The 14,317-nt window shown below is 43.1% G+C and overlaps 1 protein-coding gene across 1 annotated transcript in view; it reads right to left on the bottom strand.

Annotated features, from left to right (window-relative positions):
• Nucleotides 1–4,237: 4,237 nt before the first annotated feature.
• The window catches only part of LOC147439164 (uncharacterized), a 33,682-nt gene continuing 23,602 nt past the window's right edge, over nucleotides 4,238–14,317 (bottom strand). Inside the window, exons 2-3 of the transcript XR_015184461.1 lie at nucleotides 4,452–4,595; nucleotides 4,238–4,374 (exon numbers count right to left, since the gene is read on the bottom strand). The gene's annotated coding sequence lies outside the window, so the exon portion shown is untranslated. The remainder of the gene's footprint in view (nucleotides 4,375–4,451; nucleotides 4,596–14,317) is intronic.

The following is a 14,317-nucleotide window of genomic DNA, read 5'->3' as shown; positions in this document are numbered from 1 at the left end:
GCTAGGGGTCTTTGGCAAAATGCCGAGCATTGCAGGTCACGCTAGGAAGCAGTTGCCACCTGCAGTTCACCCAAGGATCTCATTGTCTACATACATGCCCTTCTTTCGATGCGTGGCATAGCCAGGAGCTTGAGAAATTCTCATGTTCCGTAGAGAAGCAGAATAGAACAAGATTGCAAAGGCTTCATAAACATCAACAAAGAATCACATGCAAAGATAATTAGTTCATGGACGATGTCAGCACAACAAATGATTGAATACTCCAATGCAAGGTAAATCCCTTCTTCATTAAAGGCATGCTAGCTCCCGTGTTCACTAAGAGCCAGCTCACGTGAGGGGCTCGTTGGCAATATGTGCGCAACCAATTACTCATTTTTTGTGTTTTCGTGGTGGGTTTCTCGCCTAGTTATTGATTCGTGGTTGCTAACTGGTTGCACCCTTGCTTCACCTCTTGGGGGTGAAGCGAGAGTGTAAAACTGCAAAACAGACAAAGATCGTGTAGTCAGCATATGCCAGATTTGGTTAACGGGCTGAGTTTTTGGAAATAAAAGCTCCTTTTTGCATTGTTTTTTTGCAACCATGTGAACTAGACGACAACCATTTGTGAGCTGGTTGCGAGCTTGCAACTCATGTGAATTGGCTTTAATGATAATTAAATAATCAAATGTATTGTAGCCCCCTAGGGGATTTGCTTATGATGGTTTGAAACCTAAAAAGTTGGACACCCATGAAGTATGACTCAACTTTGATCATTGGTCCCTTCTAGGTATAATATCAATATGGAACATTAGGTGAAATTTGGACTCACAAAGGGGCCCTTTAAGGAGTTTGACTTTAGCTCTCTCTCTACAAAAATGGGTGCATGGATAAATTTTTGCAAACAAACTCCAAAGTTGGCGGAGGTTTGACAATTAAAATGTCCTCTTCAAGCTCTATCTACTGATATATAGCACGCCATGAGATTCCTCATATTCTAAAAGATTCTCTTTTTTATTCACCTATGATGTGACAACTCTCTCAAAATCTAAGTGAATCAAAAAAAGAATCTTCTAAAATATGAGGAATCTCAGGGCGTGCTATATATCAATAGATAGAGCTTGAAGAGGACATTCTAACTGTCAAACCTCCGCCAACTTTGGAGTTTGATTGCAAAAATTTATCCATGTGCCCGTTTTGGTAGAGAGAGGTAAAGTCAACTCCTTAAAGGGCCCCTTTGTGAGTCCAAATTTCACCTAATGAAAGCCTAACTCTCTCTTCTCTAATGCTTGTTTTAGAAACCCAACAAACTTGAAGACGATCTAAACTCTGAGATAGTCTAAGTTATCAACCACTCAAAAACGCTTAATCTAAGCCTAAATAACGTTGACGAGTAGGACTACTCCCAAGACACCTCTACGTAGCTCAAGTGGAGGGCACAAGCCTATGATGCAATGCGAGGGGGACCCGACGACGTTTGTGTGAGTGTGATGATGCACGTGGAGCACGCTACAATCGAAGGCATTGAAGCCTGAGAAACACAAGAACAAGGAATCTAAAAAGATTCTTGCAAATGGAGTGTAGTTAGAGCCAGTGTAGTGTAGGTAGCTACGATTTTGGACCAATTTCTTTGACCACAATCTAACAAGATACCCCGGGCTTTAGGAAAGGAAAATTCCCTTGGATTGGGAAAAGTAGGATGGTGTTATTGGGGGTGGGAAAAGGCAATGCCAGGTGCAGCAACGATATATATATATATATATATATATATATATATATATTATATATATATATATATATATATATATATATATAATATATATATATATATATATATATATATATATATATATATATATATATATATATACACACACACACACACACACACACACATATATATATATACATATATATACATACATATGCATTAGGCAAAATTTGGACTTACAAAGGGGCCCTTTAAGGAGTTTGACTTTACCTCTCTCTACCAAAATGGGTGCATGGATAAATTTTTGCAAACAAACTCCAAAGTTGGCGGAGGTTTGACAGTTAGAATGTCCTCTTCAAGCTCTATCTACTGATATATAGCACGCCATGAGATTCCTCATATTTTAGAAGATTCTTTTTTTTAATTCACTGAGATTCCGACAGAGTTGTCACATCATAGGTGAATCAAAAAAAGAATCTTCTAAAATATGAGGAATCTCATGGCGTGCTGTATATCAGTAGATAGAGCTTGAAGAGGACATTCTAACTGTCAAACCTCCACCAACTTTGGAGTTTGTTTGCAAAAAATGATCCATGTGCCCGTTTTGGTAGAGAGAGGTAAAGTCAAACTCCTTAAAGGGCCCCTTTGTGAGTCCAAATTCTGCCTAATGTATATATACATACATATGTATATACACACACACACACACACACACATATATATATATATATTGTGTTGAAGTATGAAGCTTTTGCACATCCTTGGTCCATTCACACCCCCTGCTCCTTGTTCCATATGCCGGTCCTTCTCTGTACCTGGCAAGGCGTTGGGATGTGAGGCACACTCTCTTTGCCCAGCAAAGGGATGGAGGTGACTAGCATGTCTCTCTCCATCTAAACACCGAGAGGTCCTCCATAGTTCTCTCTCTCTCTCTCTCTCTCTCTCTCTCTCTCTCTCTCTCTCTCTCTCTCTCTCTCTCTCTCTCTCTCTCGTGATCTTGTGGTTTTGCAAAGCGCACTCTATGCCTAGGAAGATTTTGGCATGCGAGTCCATCTCTCTTTGTGTCTCCCCCCCCATAACTCTCTCTGTATCTTAGATGTGTGAGGCGGCCATTGCTTGTGTCTCCGCCAATAGCTCTCTCTCTCTCTCTCTCTTTCTCCCTTTGCGGACAGACACGCAAGAGAAACACACGCGTCCAATGGGGGATGTACTAGCATAATCGTGAACACAGTCTCACTCGAGTGATGGCTGCAGGGCAAGGTGTCTTCAAGAGGCTTAATCACAGGAAAGGGAGGAAGGAAGGGAATATAAAAATATTCTCGTCAATGAAATATAAAAGAGCCAGACTCTAGTAGGTAGCTATTAATAGCTACATAGGATCGATAGCTACCTACAGAGGATCAATACATATACAATATGTGTGTGTGCGTGCATAAAAGAAGTGAGAGAGGCAATTGCAGAGGGCTATAGTGCACGGGCTTGGGCGAGAGCAACATGCTCCCCAACAAGGCTGCATCTCTGGTTGTAACTCTCTTAGGCTACGAGGCCAGCTGCAAGGTTGCAAGGATACTATGAGCTGCAGAGCAAGTGGTAGGGTGCAAAGGCGATAGTTGAAGTGCATTGTGAGTGTGCGTGTGCGCCAGATGTTTGTGCGGGGAACGAGAGAATCACGAGAGTGTGGGTGGGGCAACCTCAAGAAATGTATGAGTGAGGAGCTCCTTATTGTTGGTATATGAAAGAATAAGGGTGCGTATACACGGTGGGTGAGCGGGCGGACACTGGATGTTTGGGCCCCGAGCAAAGGTGCAACGCCTTTCCCCTTTATCCCAACTTAAAGGCAATGCACTGATAAGTGAGACCTACTAGCTAAACTATCAGTATATACAAGAAACTAAGTGAGAGACTCTCTCAACCTATGCCCACTGGCTCACTCAACCATATCAGCTCTAGTGGTAGACGAGCGTGCCTATCCACGCTAGAGCCTGCATGTAAAATCCGCAGATAACTTTGTATGGTCTGCAAAGCTCCACAAAGCGCCATGCTAGTGTCAATCACTGTATGACTGACAATCCCTACTGTAAATGTTCCCATTGTAGCTGCTAGGTCGGGCCTCGACACTTGTATGCCGTACATGAGATGCCCGAATGCTGACAAAATCTGCACAAACATGGTTTTTCTAGCCTCTCGTTTGCTATATGTATGCACTGCATCATCATGCACTATAAGAGGAGTTGTCTATAACCGCTAACATTGCAGCGGAAAAACAAAGAAAAAAGGAGAGAAAAATTTGAGGGGACGGCAATAACCGCGTGCGAGTTGCCGCGTTTATTACAACGCTGGTTTTCACTACACGCTAATTAAAAATAAAGGTACTCATTTGGGCCACCCAATTTTGGGTGGCCCAAATGAGCACCTTTATTTTTGACCTGCATAAAACAATGAAATATCAATTGTTTCCTGGAAGAGTATAAAAAATACCAAAGAACAGAAATTGAATTTACTTTACCTTGACAATTAAAACTGTAGAAGATCAACTATTTAAAAAAGTTACAACAATAAAAAGTAAATAGTTGTATATACATTGTGCCACATTGGGACTTTACGAAAGTTTATACAAAACATTTTTCTATCTAATGCTCCTCTATCTCATCGTCGTCCAGAGGCACATATGTTGGATCACTTTGACTCTACATAAACCCAAACCAAATCAAACAATTATCAACAACTCAAAACGATTGATACAAAATTACTTGTTTAAACTTACCTCTTGTAGTGGTCCAATGGCCGCCTCGAATTGCTCGTGAGAGATGTGGTTGTTTTTGAACAACCATCACAAAGTATCAAATTCAGTATGTCACTCCCGATACTTGATCATCTCTCTGGTTGATCGAGAGAGAGTGATATTTTCCTAAGTTAACAATAACAATACCAAATCATCAACTACAATCTTTATAATCACTGATCAACGTTATAATTCAATTAATCTTACATATTTATCCTTCCAAGCTCCCTTGCCTCCTGAGCCATAGTGCATGGGAGTTTGTCTTGTGCGATGAGCCCGTCGCAGCTTGATCGCTCTTCTCTTGAATTGCCTACTCCCACTCCGCGTCTGCCATGTTGCCACCACAGTAACTCCTGTCTGGATCTCTGACTTAGTTGGCTGCTGGGCACCGCACACTGGACTGCTTGTTGTTCAGAAATGTCTTTACGTAGCCCTCCAACCATTGCTGTGAAAAACATTGATCGGGGGCGGCTGGAAATCTAGCTAACATAGCATCCTCAATGTACCGTGCATGATCGGGTAGTTGGTCTCTAAACTTTATAAAACAGTTCTTATACGTTGAATGTATAAGAATTTGTAGATGGCGTCGAAATGCCCTGCCCTGTGCTGTACCGAAATCCACCTCCCCGCCATATTTAATCCTGTTAGTAGCGCCCATGCATGTCTGGCATGGGTGCGTCAATATCCTTGTCCTCTGCATCAGGGACGACATGCTCTAAAAGTGGGGACTCCGTTCCCCCGCCACTACCAAAACATGCGAAACCACAAAGATCTATTGTTGCTTCATCTCTCACAGCGCTCGCTGCCCTGAGATGAGCGTCGACGCGCGCTGCCCCAAAGGAAGTCCGTCGACGATGTTCTGGCGAAGCAGGAGTGGAATGGAGTGGTGTAGGACCCTATGATGCCATGGGAGTAGGACCCTACGATGCAAGGGGGGTAGAACCCTGCGATGCAAGGGAAGTAGGACCCTGCGATGGAATAGGAGTAGGACGAAACGAAGGGAGAGTAGAGGGAGGTGCTGTCGGTGCGAGGCTCTGTAGGTAAGGAGTCCCTCCTTGACTCCCCCATGGTGTAATCTGTGGAGAAATGCCGTAGGTCGCAAGCTGCTGCGGAGTGTAGCGGCCAAACAAATCCTCCGTCGAACGAAAGTACTACTCTTGTAAAGAGATAGCCCACTGTAAGTCAGGATCTACGACCGGTGGAGGAACCTGAGAAGGGTAGGTATAGGATGGCCATGCCTGCAAATAACAAAAAAAACCCTATGACACTCATGGTTTAGGGTTAACTATGTAGAAACATTCTTTATTTCTTTGCTTGTTCTCACCGACTCAAGACTCGGGTCCACTGGAGGCAATGTCCACCCCGGGTGGGAGCCCACATGAGATGTGAACCAACCAAAGAAGAGCTAGCTGGCTGCTCCTCACTAGCTGGTCTCTCGTCTGACATCTACATTACAAAGAGCAATATAAGATTAAGCTTTCCATCCTACTCACTCATCTATAAATATGTACAGAAGTATATTAGCACACAAACACGTAGATACATATACATACTAGTAGACCTAAGTAGAGGCTAGTAGTGCCAAAGGTCAACTGCACCTCTTTAGATATCATCGCAGTCTCAACCGTGGTTAAACCAAAGGTACATTGCAGTAATCCACGCATGAGTGGATCAATGACCGTAACGCCACGATTAAAAAAGGACTATACCCAAAAGGAAGCGTCTAACCCTTGGGTGGTATGTTCGCATACTTAGTGCCTACATACATGCATAACCAAATATAAATGTACACACATATATGTTATGGTTGTAAATGTAGCCATCGTTTTGTGTTGGCTGCACCTAGATTCAACGTCTAAGTGATCAATTGATCGTAACATTACAATTCTAATGTAATGCAATAAGTAATTCCATTTCTCTCACTGAGTCTCTCTCTCTATCCCTCTCGCTCTCCCCTTCTCGGTCGTGCGGTTGAACTAGGAAGGGGAAGCTCCATCCCAGAGTCATGCCTGCGCCTCCATGTAAAGCAAGCACTTCGTTCAACAAAGCGTCTTCGCTTTGAAGGTAATCTTGGTGTTGGTTGCTCAGGTATCCCCCTTTGGAGCCCAATTTTCCTCTCTCCCTCTTTTCCTATCTCTCTCTTTTCCCTCTTTGAAGGTAATCTTGGCGTAGCATGTATGACCAAAAAGGGTTTGAAAGATGTTTCCATTGTCAAAGAAGATAAGTATAAACACTACTTATGGCTGAAAATCAGCCCACCAAATGGTCAAGTCATGTTTGTGGCCGGCTGCTACATTCCTCACTATGACTCCAACTTTTATGCTCGCTTGAATATGGATAGAGATCAGCCCTTTGTTGAACTAGAGGAAGACATTGCTCATTACAAGGATCAAGGTGAAGTCATTGTTTTTGGAGACATGAATGCTCGCACAAATATGTTACAACACGACACACAACAAGTCGACATGCCGCATGTATCAAGAAGAGTGGATGACTCATACATGTATAATCGAAGTTCTAATGATGCAAAAGAAGTGGATCACTATGGAAAGTCACTTCTACATATGTGCAATAGTACCGGAATGCTCATTGCAAATGGTTTATCTCTATGGCAAGGCACCAATGACTTTACATGTAGAAAGCACAATGGTGCTAGCGTGATTGACTATATGTTGTTCTCAGAAGCCACTCTAGAATGCATACAAAGCTTTACACTTGGTGAATGGAATCCGGAATCGGATCATAGGATGTTATGTATTGACCTCAAGTGTGGTAAACGGCCCGAGCATGTAGCCTCCAATCATGATGTGAATCATTTGTACCTACGTCTAGACTTCAAACGAGCACTTATATATGCTGATATGGTGGACCAAATGTTAAGCATGATAGAGCATCAAGGGAGCCCAACATTAGAATGCAAGTGGAAAGTTTTCAAAGAAGTAATTTTCTCTTGTGCGAAGGAATGCTTTTCGGTGAAACACATGTCTTGCAAAAGGTCTAAGAAGGGTAGCACCAAGAAGAAATGGTTTGACATGGAATGTAGTCAAGCCCGAAAACACTTGCTAAGATTGGATGCAATCAAAGACAAGGAAGTTTACTTGGAATGTTCACACACATACAAAGCACTTGTTCAAAAGAAGAGGAGAAGGTGGGAAGTCGAAAAACAACTTCTTTTAGCACAAGAGAAAGCACATGCATGTGGCAAGTTTTGGCAAAATCTAAAAGGCAAGCGCGTTGAGAGCTTTGGTGACTTGACTCTTGAGGATATGTATATGCATTGTAAGAACCTCTATGAGCAACCCAATGTTGATAAGATGGAGGGTTGTAGCTCCCTTCCATTTATGTCTCCCTTCTTTACCATTGAAGATGTATGCCGCGCGCTTGAGAAACTTGCTACTCGCAAGGCAGGTGACCTTCAAGGTGTCAAGGCTGAAATGATTAAATGGACAAGCAAGAAAACACGATATTGGATATGCGATATGTTTAACCTTGGACTTCAGCATGGCATGCCTCATGATTGGAGTGCAAATTGGATCAAACCTTTGCACAAAGGAGGAGATGTAAACAATGTGAACAACTATCGCACTATAATGGTTGGTTCTTTGATGGCAAAGTTATTTGGATGTATCATGGAGATGAAGATAAGTGAATGGGTTGAAAAGAATGGCAAACGTGCGCTTGGCCAAGCAGGTTTTCGAAAGCATCATAGCACTATTGATCACCTTGTCACTCTTCGAGTTCTTATGGAAGCGTCTCGATTGAAAGGAAAAAAGTTGTATTGTTGCTTTGTGGATTTCAAGAAAGCTTTTGACATGGTACCGCGAGGAAATCTTTGGAGACGTATGCAAAGCCTTCAAGTGCCGAGAGAATTTATGCATGCAGTCTTTCGCATCTACCAAAAAGTGATATGTCGATTACGTATGGGAGATGGAATTTCAGAATTTTTTGCAAGCACTATTGGTGTCAAACAAGGATGCCCACTTTCCCCAACCCTCTTTGGGCGACTCATTGATGAATTGGAATACATGGTTCTTGATTTTATGCAGCAAGAAGGCATAGAAGAGGTTAAGATTGGAAATGCGGTGATCATGCTTTTGCTTTATGCCGATGATGTAGTGCTCTTGGCACATACCTTAGAAGATGCACAAAAGCTTATGAGTGTCTTGGAACGCTTTTGCCAACATAGCGGGCTGATCGTGAATGGATCCAAAACCAAGGTTATGCTTGTAAAGACCCTCAATGACGAAAATCCATGCATTGTATACAACAATGAGAAACTTGAAGTGGTAGATCACTTCAAGTACCTTGGCCTTGAGGTTCCATCCAATCATAAATGGAAGGATTGTGCAATGCGTTGCTTGGAAGCCGGAAAGAGGGCTTATTATGCATTTGAGAACATGTGCAATGCAGGAGAGATCAAGTGTTGGGCTCTCAAAAAGTACCTCTTTGACACATTGGTGACACCGGTGCTTCTTTATGGAGTGGAGGTGTGGGGTGGAAGCATCGGGAAGTCTACTTGGAAAGAGTTTGAGAATGTCCAAAAGCGTTTTCTCACCAACTTTCTCCAAGTCAAGACACAAACACCCTACATGCTCTTACTTCTTGAGTCCGGATCGCTTCCCATTGAGGTCTTGGGCATGGAAAGGGTTGTGGAGTACATGCGTAAGACACAACGTAGCCCTTTGCATCGACTTCCTAGAATCGCATATGAAGCAAGTCAAAAGGTTCAAAAGACATGCAAGAGCAAAATACTAAGTTCGGGGTGGATGCTTGATATCAAGAAATGGTTTGGAAGATGGGATGCATGTCACTTGGTCAAGGATGCGTCGATCGACTCCCAAGTTAATGAGGCCTTCTTACAACGCCAATGTATCATGGCTTGGGAGAAATCCGGAGGTTCTCGCTTCAGCCATTACACCACACACGTTGCCCCAAACTACAAATCTCTCTTCTTCTCGGAACGAGGTAACCGAACCCATTCCTACATCCTTGAGCCCATCCCGTTGAGTGCGATCCGCACCATTGCCTCCATTAGTCTTAGCTCCCATTCTCTACGCTGCGAGACAGGACGTTGGGGCACTGGCGAGGAGTGTCATCGACTTTGCACCTTATGCCCTCATCAAGTGCGAGAGAGTGAGTACCACACACTACTTGAGTGCTCAGCTTTTGACCACATTAGGTCCTCTTTTCCCCATATATTCAGCCATGAGCTCTCCCTACATACCTTCCTCTCCCAACCACGATGTGGACTCTCTATTGCTACGCTCATTTCAGCCATTTTTGAGCATCGAGAGTCACTTATGAACTCCACTCACACCACGTGACATGTTCATTTGGTCCCATAGGTCATATTTGACCTCCCAGGACGATAATAGAACTATCTATCTATCTATCTATCTATCTCTCTCTCTCTATTTACTCTCTCTCTTTCCCTATATATCTATCTCTCTCTCTCCCTATCTCTCCCTCTTTCTCTCTATCTCTTTCTCTCTCCTTCTCTCCTTCTCTCTCTCTCTCTCTCTCTCTCTCCCCTATCTCTCCCTCTCTCTCTCCTTCCTTATATATCTATCTCTCTCTCCCTCTTTTTCTCTATCTCTCCCTCTCTCGTTCTCTCTCTCTCTCTCTCTCTCTCTCTCTCTCTCTCTATCTATATATATATATATATATATATATATATATATATATATATATATATATATATATATATATATATATATATCTCGCTATCTCTCCCTCTTTCTCTCTATCTCTCCCTCTTCCTCTCTCTCTATCTCTCCCTCTTTCTATCTACTCCTATATCTCTCTATTTCTCTCTCTCTATCTCTCCCTCTCTTTTTCTCTCTATCTCTCCCTCTTTCCCTCTCTTCTTCTCTCTCTTTCTCTCTCCCTATCTCCCTCTCTCTCTCTCTATCTAATTTCTCTCTATCTCTCCCTCTCTTCTTCTCTCTCTCTCTCTCTCTCTCTCTCTCTCTCTCTATATATATATATATATATATATACCTCTTTCTCTCGCTCTCTCTCTCCCCATTTATCTACCTCTATCCCTCTTTCTCTCTCACTCTCTTTATCTCTCTCTCTCTCTCTCTCTCTCTCTCTCTCTCTCTCCCCCTCTCTATCTATTTCCCTCCTCCTCTCTCTCTATTCATCCTTCTCCATTTATCTCCCTCTCTCTCTCTCTCTCTCTCTTTATCTATTTCTCTCTCTCTCTCTCTCTCTCTCTCTCTCTCTCTCTCTCTCTCTCTCTCTCTCTCTCTCTTCATTTATCTCTCTTTCTCTCTATTTCTATCTAACATTCTATCCAAACAATCATTTCCAAACCTGCTTAACAAATCAATCATTTTCAAACGTGCGTAGAAAAGCAATCATTTTTAAACGTGCCTAACAAAGCAACCATTTCAAACAAGCCATGCAAAGAAACCATTTCCTAATGAACGAGATATGTTATAGATTCTTTATTTTCTCTATTTTTTTGGGATTTATGCGTGTGTGTGTGTGTGTGTGTGTAGTAGTAGTAGTAGAAAATAAAAGGGCAAGAGGGGGGATGTGATTTTGTGTTTACCTCTTTCTTTGTAGGCGGTTGAGCTTCCAAAGGCGATGGCCGAATACTTCCTTCTGCGAAACTTGGACGAAACCCTCTTCAAAGAAACTTGGGAAGCTTGGAGAAGGAGAGGGGAGGGGCTTGGAGAAGGGGAGAGAGGAAGGGAGAGGGGGGGTGGGCGAGGGGAGGGGGGGGGGGGGAAGCTTGGGAGCGATGGAGGAGAGCAAGAATGCAGAGTATGCTGCAAAAACATGGCATACTCTGCCTTCTTACCTATTTTAGCCGCCAGTTATTACCATGGCCAGTCATTTCAAACGGATACATGCAATTCCAAGGTTGTAGGGGGGGGGGGGGGGGGGAGGGGGGTACAAATCACCCCCTCTACCTTTAGCTATACATTATTTCATTTTTTAGTCTTTTGGGTTTTTTCATGAAGATTTTTTATTTTTTTATGGATGCTTTATTTTGTAGTACTTTTATATGTTTATCAATTGCATTTTTTAAATTCTCTTTTAGTTAAAAATAATTTTAAACACTCATTGTCATTTATTCCCTTTCACTTTAACTATATGTAATTTTTCTAATGGAATTAAACGCTTTTTTAATTATTTATTTTTTAGGACACATGGCTAAATAAACTATATTTTGCATGTGCAGGACATCGACTGGGATGATCATGGTCCCTCTGGAGGCCCAAAGCGAGATCATTGGCTCAAGGAAAAACTACCTTGTCCTTGCGCCAAGTGCAAAAGGGTAATCCCTCGCTTGAGGTGCATTGCTTTGGAGCACGTGGAGAACGAAGGGCTTTGGCATCCTCGAAAAAGCGCTCAGAGAGATGATAGCGTGACACACCCATCGCTTGAGGAGGTGCCCCATTGGTCTGTGTTCGGTGGTGGTCCACCAGTGCGTAAGGCCGAACGGCAGAGGCAAGAGCGATTGGGCAATTTGGGTGCACAACATGGTGATCTCCCATTGGCTCTACGTCGGCATCTCCTATGGCGTAGAGCCAACGATAGCTCCTATGGCGTCTTCGTCGCACTTTGAGGTAGAGGATGAGCACATGTTCGGCATGTGTGATGAGTTACTAGCTCATGTGCGTGACATGTGCGAGGAGGATTGTCATCCCTACACTAAACGGGCTGCCGAAACGGAGGATAGATTGATAACGAGTGCCCGAACACCTCTTTATGACGGTGCATGGTACTCGGTGCTCCGAGCATCGTTGGAAGTCCTCAACTTGCAAGCAAAATTTAGTTGGAGTAATGTTAGTGTCTATGCGCTACTTCTGTAAGTATGGAATGTGGATTTTGTATACTCTCTTCCCTCTCTCTTTATGGTGTCGTCTTCGAGGAATTATACTAATACGCATGTTTGTTGTAGTTTGCTGGGCAAAATATCGCCAGAAGATCACCACATGCCTCTAGATCGTTGACGAGCTAGATCGTATGTCACTGCACTTGGAATGGAGTATGAGCGCATCCATGTGTGCGTCAACGATTGTATGCTATACCGCAATGAGCATGCACATGCTACCTCATGTCCCGTGTGTGGGGAGGCACGATACAAGACAGGAGTGAGTGGGGCACACCTACCCTGCAAGGTATTGAGACATTTTTCATTAATTCCTTGCATCCAACACATGTTTAAAAGCAAGTCTACCGTGGAGCTTCTCGCATGGCACGCAAACCATGGCTCAAATGATGGAATGATACTTGTCCCTGTCGATTCACCTGTATGGAGGCACATCGAAACTCAATGGCCAGAGTTTGGGTTGGAGCCTCAACACTTGAGGCTTGGGTTAGCAAGTGATGGTGTCAACCCCTTCGGCACTAAGTCTACTTCATGGAGCACTTGGCATGTGGTGATTGTCAACTACAATATTCCATCATGGGAGACAACCAAGAAGGGCAATATACTTCTTTCCTTGCTTGTGCCAGGGAAGTACAAAGTGTCAAATATTGACATTTACCTCAAGCCCCTCATCAAGGAGTTGGAGGAGTTATGGAGAGGCATTCCTGTTGTTGATGTCTCACTTGTAAAGGGGGGGAGAGAGGCCATTGTGAGGGGAATCCTTATGTGGACTATGCACGACTATCGTGGGCTTGGAGAGATTTCTGGTAACCCCCTTTCCTCTACTCTTTCCCTCTCTCCCTTTAGTTAACTTTAGTTCACTCATATCTCTAACCATATGATATGTATGCAGGGTTGTCCACATCGGGGCATAATGCATGTCCTACTTGTGGGCCATCGTTGGTGACGGAGAGTCCCGAGTCCTTGCGCAAGGTAACCTATCCAAACAACCATCGTTTCTTACCCCAAGGTCATAACAAGCACAAGGCTCCAACAAATGGGAAGAATCCTCTAAAGCTCACGATAGCAGATTGGGCAACCATTTGGGAAGAACACCACAACAACAATCCGACTCCGTGTCCTCCACCAAAAGGTATGTCAAAGTATTCCATATTGGAAGGACTTAAAATACAACACCTCTTGGATCCCATGCACATATTCAAGAATGTAGCACAAACACTATGGGACCACATTATTGGCAAGAAGGACTCTTTGGGTACGAGGGAGGATTTGAGGCTTTTAAAACGTCTTCCTGCCTCTTCTACTCCATGGCATGTCCCAAATGGAAATATTGTGCTTCCTAAAGTATCATGGATGCTAGCCAAAGAAGAATTAGACAAGGTGAAGAGTACCATTGCCTCTATTCGCACACCAATAGGATACATGAGGTCACTAAAGGGAGCTTTCACAAAAGCGAAGAAGGATGGAAGCGTTTGATTGTATGGGTTGAAGTCCCATGATTGGCACAAGATGATTCAGGTAATCTTCATACTCCCTATTCTATCTATAGTTTGTGTGTATGACTATCACTCACTTTTCCTTTCCCTGATTTACATTGTAGTTTATTCTGCCAGTGAGTATGTGTATACGTCAGGACAAGAAAGTCAGGGACGCTATTTTCAAACTAGGAGAGCTAGTAAGGTACACCACAAGACTCCACTCAACTACACCTTTTTTATGTACATAATAATTTCAACTAGCACTTAGTGTATCCTTGTGTGGGTTTTCTTGCAATTTATGAGCTCCAAGGAAATCGAAATAGATACTATCCCTGCTGCTCAAACACTTGCAATAGAAACTCTGTGTGCCATTAAAGATGCATTTCCTCGATCTGTCCTTCTTAGTCAAATTCACCTCTTGGTTCACGTGGTAGAGGAGATCGCTATATGTGGACTAGTGCATGCACAATGGATGTTCTTCTTAGAGAAGTTTTTAAAGACTCTCAAAGATTTGTGCGGCT

This window comes from Adiantum capillus-veneris, chromosome 16 (genome assembly GCF_014529385.1).
Source record: "Adiantum capillus-veneris isolate H3 chromosome 16, ASM1452938v2, whole genome shotgun sequence".
NCBI lineage: Eukaryota > Viridiplantae > Streptophyta > Polypodiopsida > Polypodiales > Pteridaceae > Adiantum > Adiantum capillus-veneris.
This window is presented reverse-complemented; position numbering and strand designations above follow the sequence as displayed.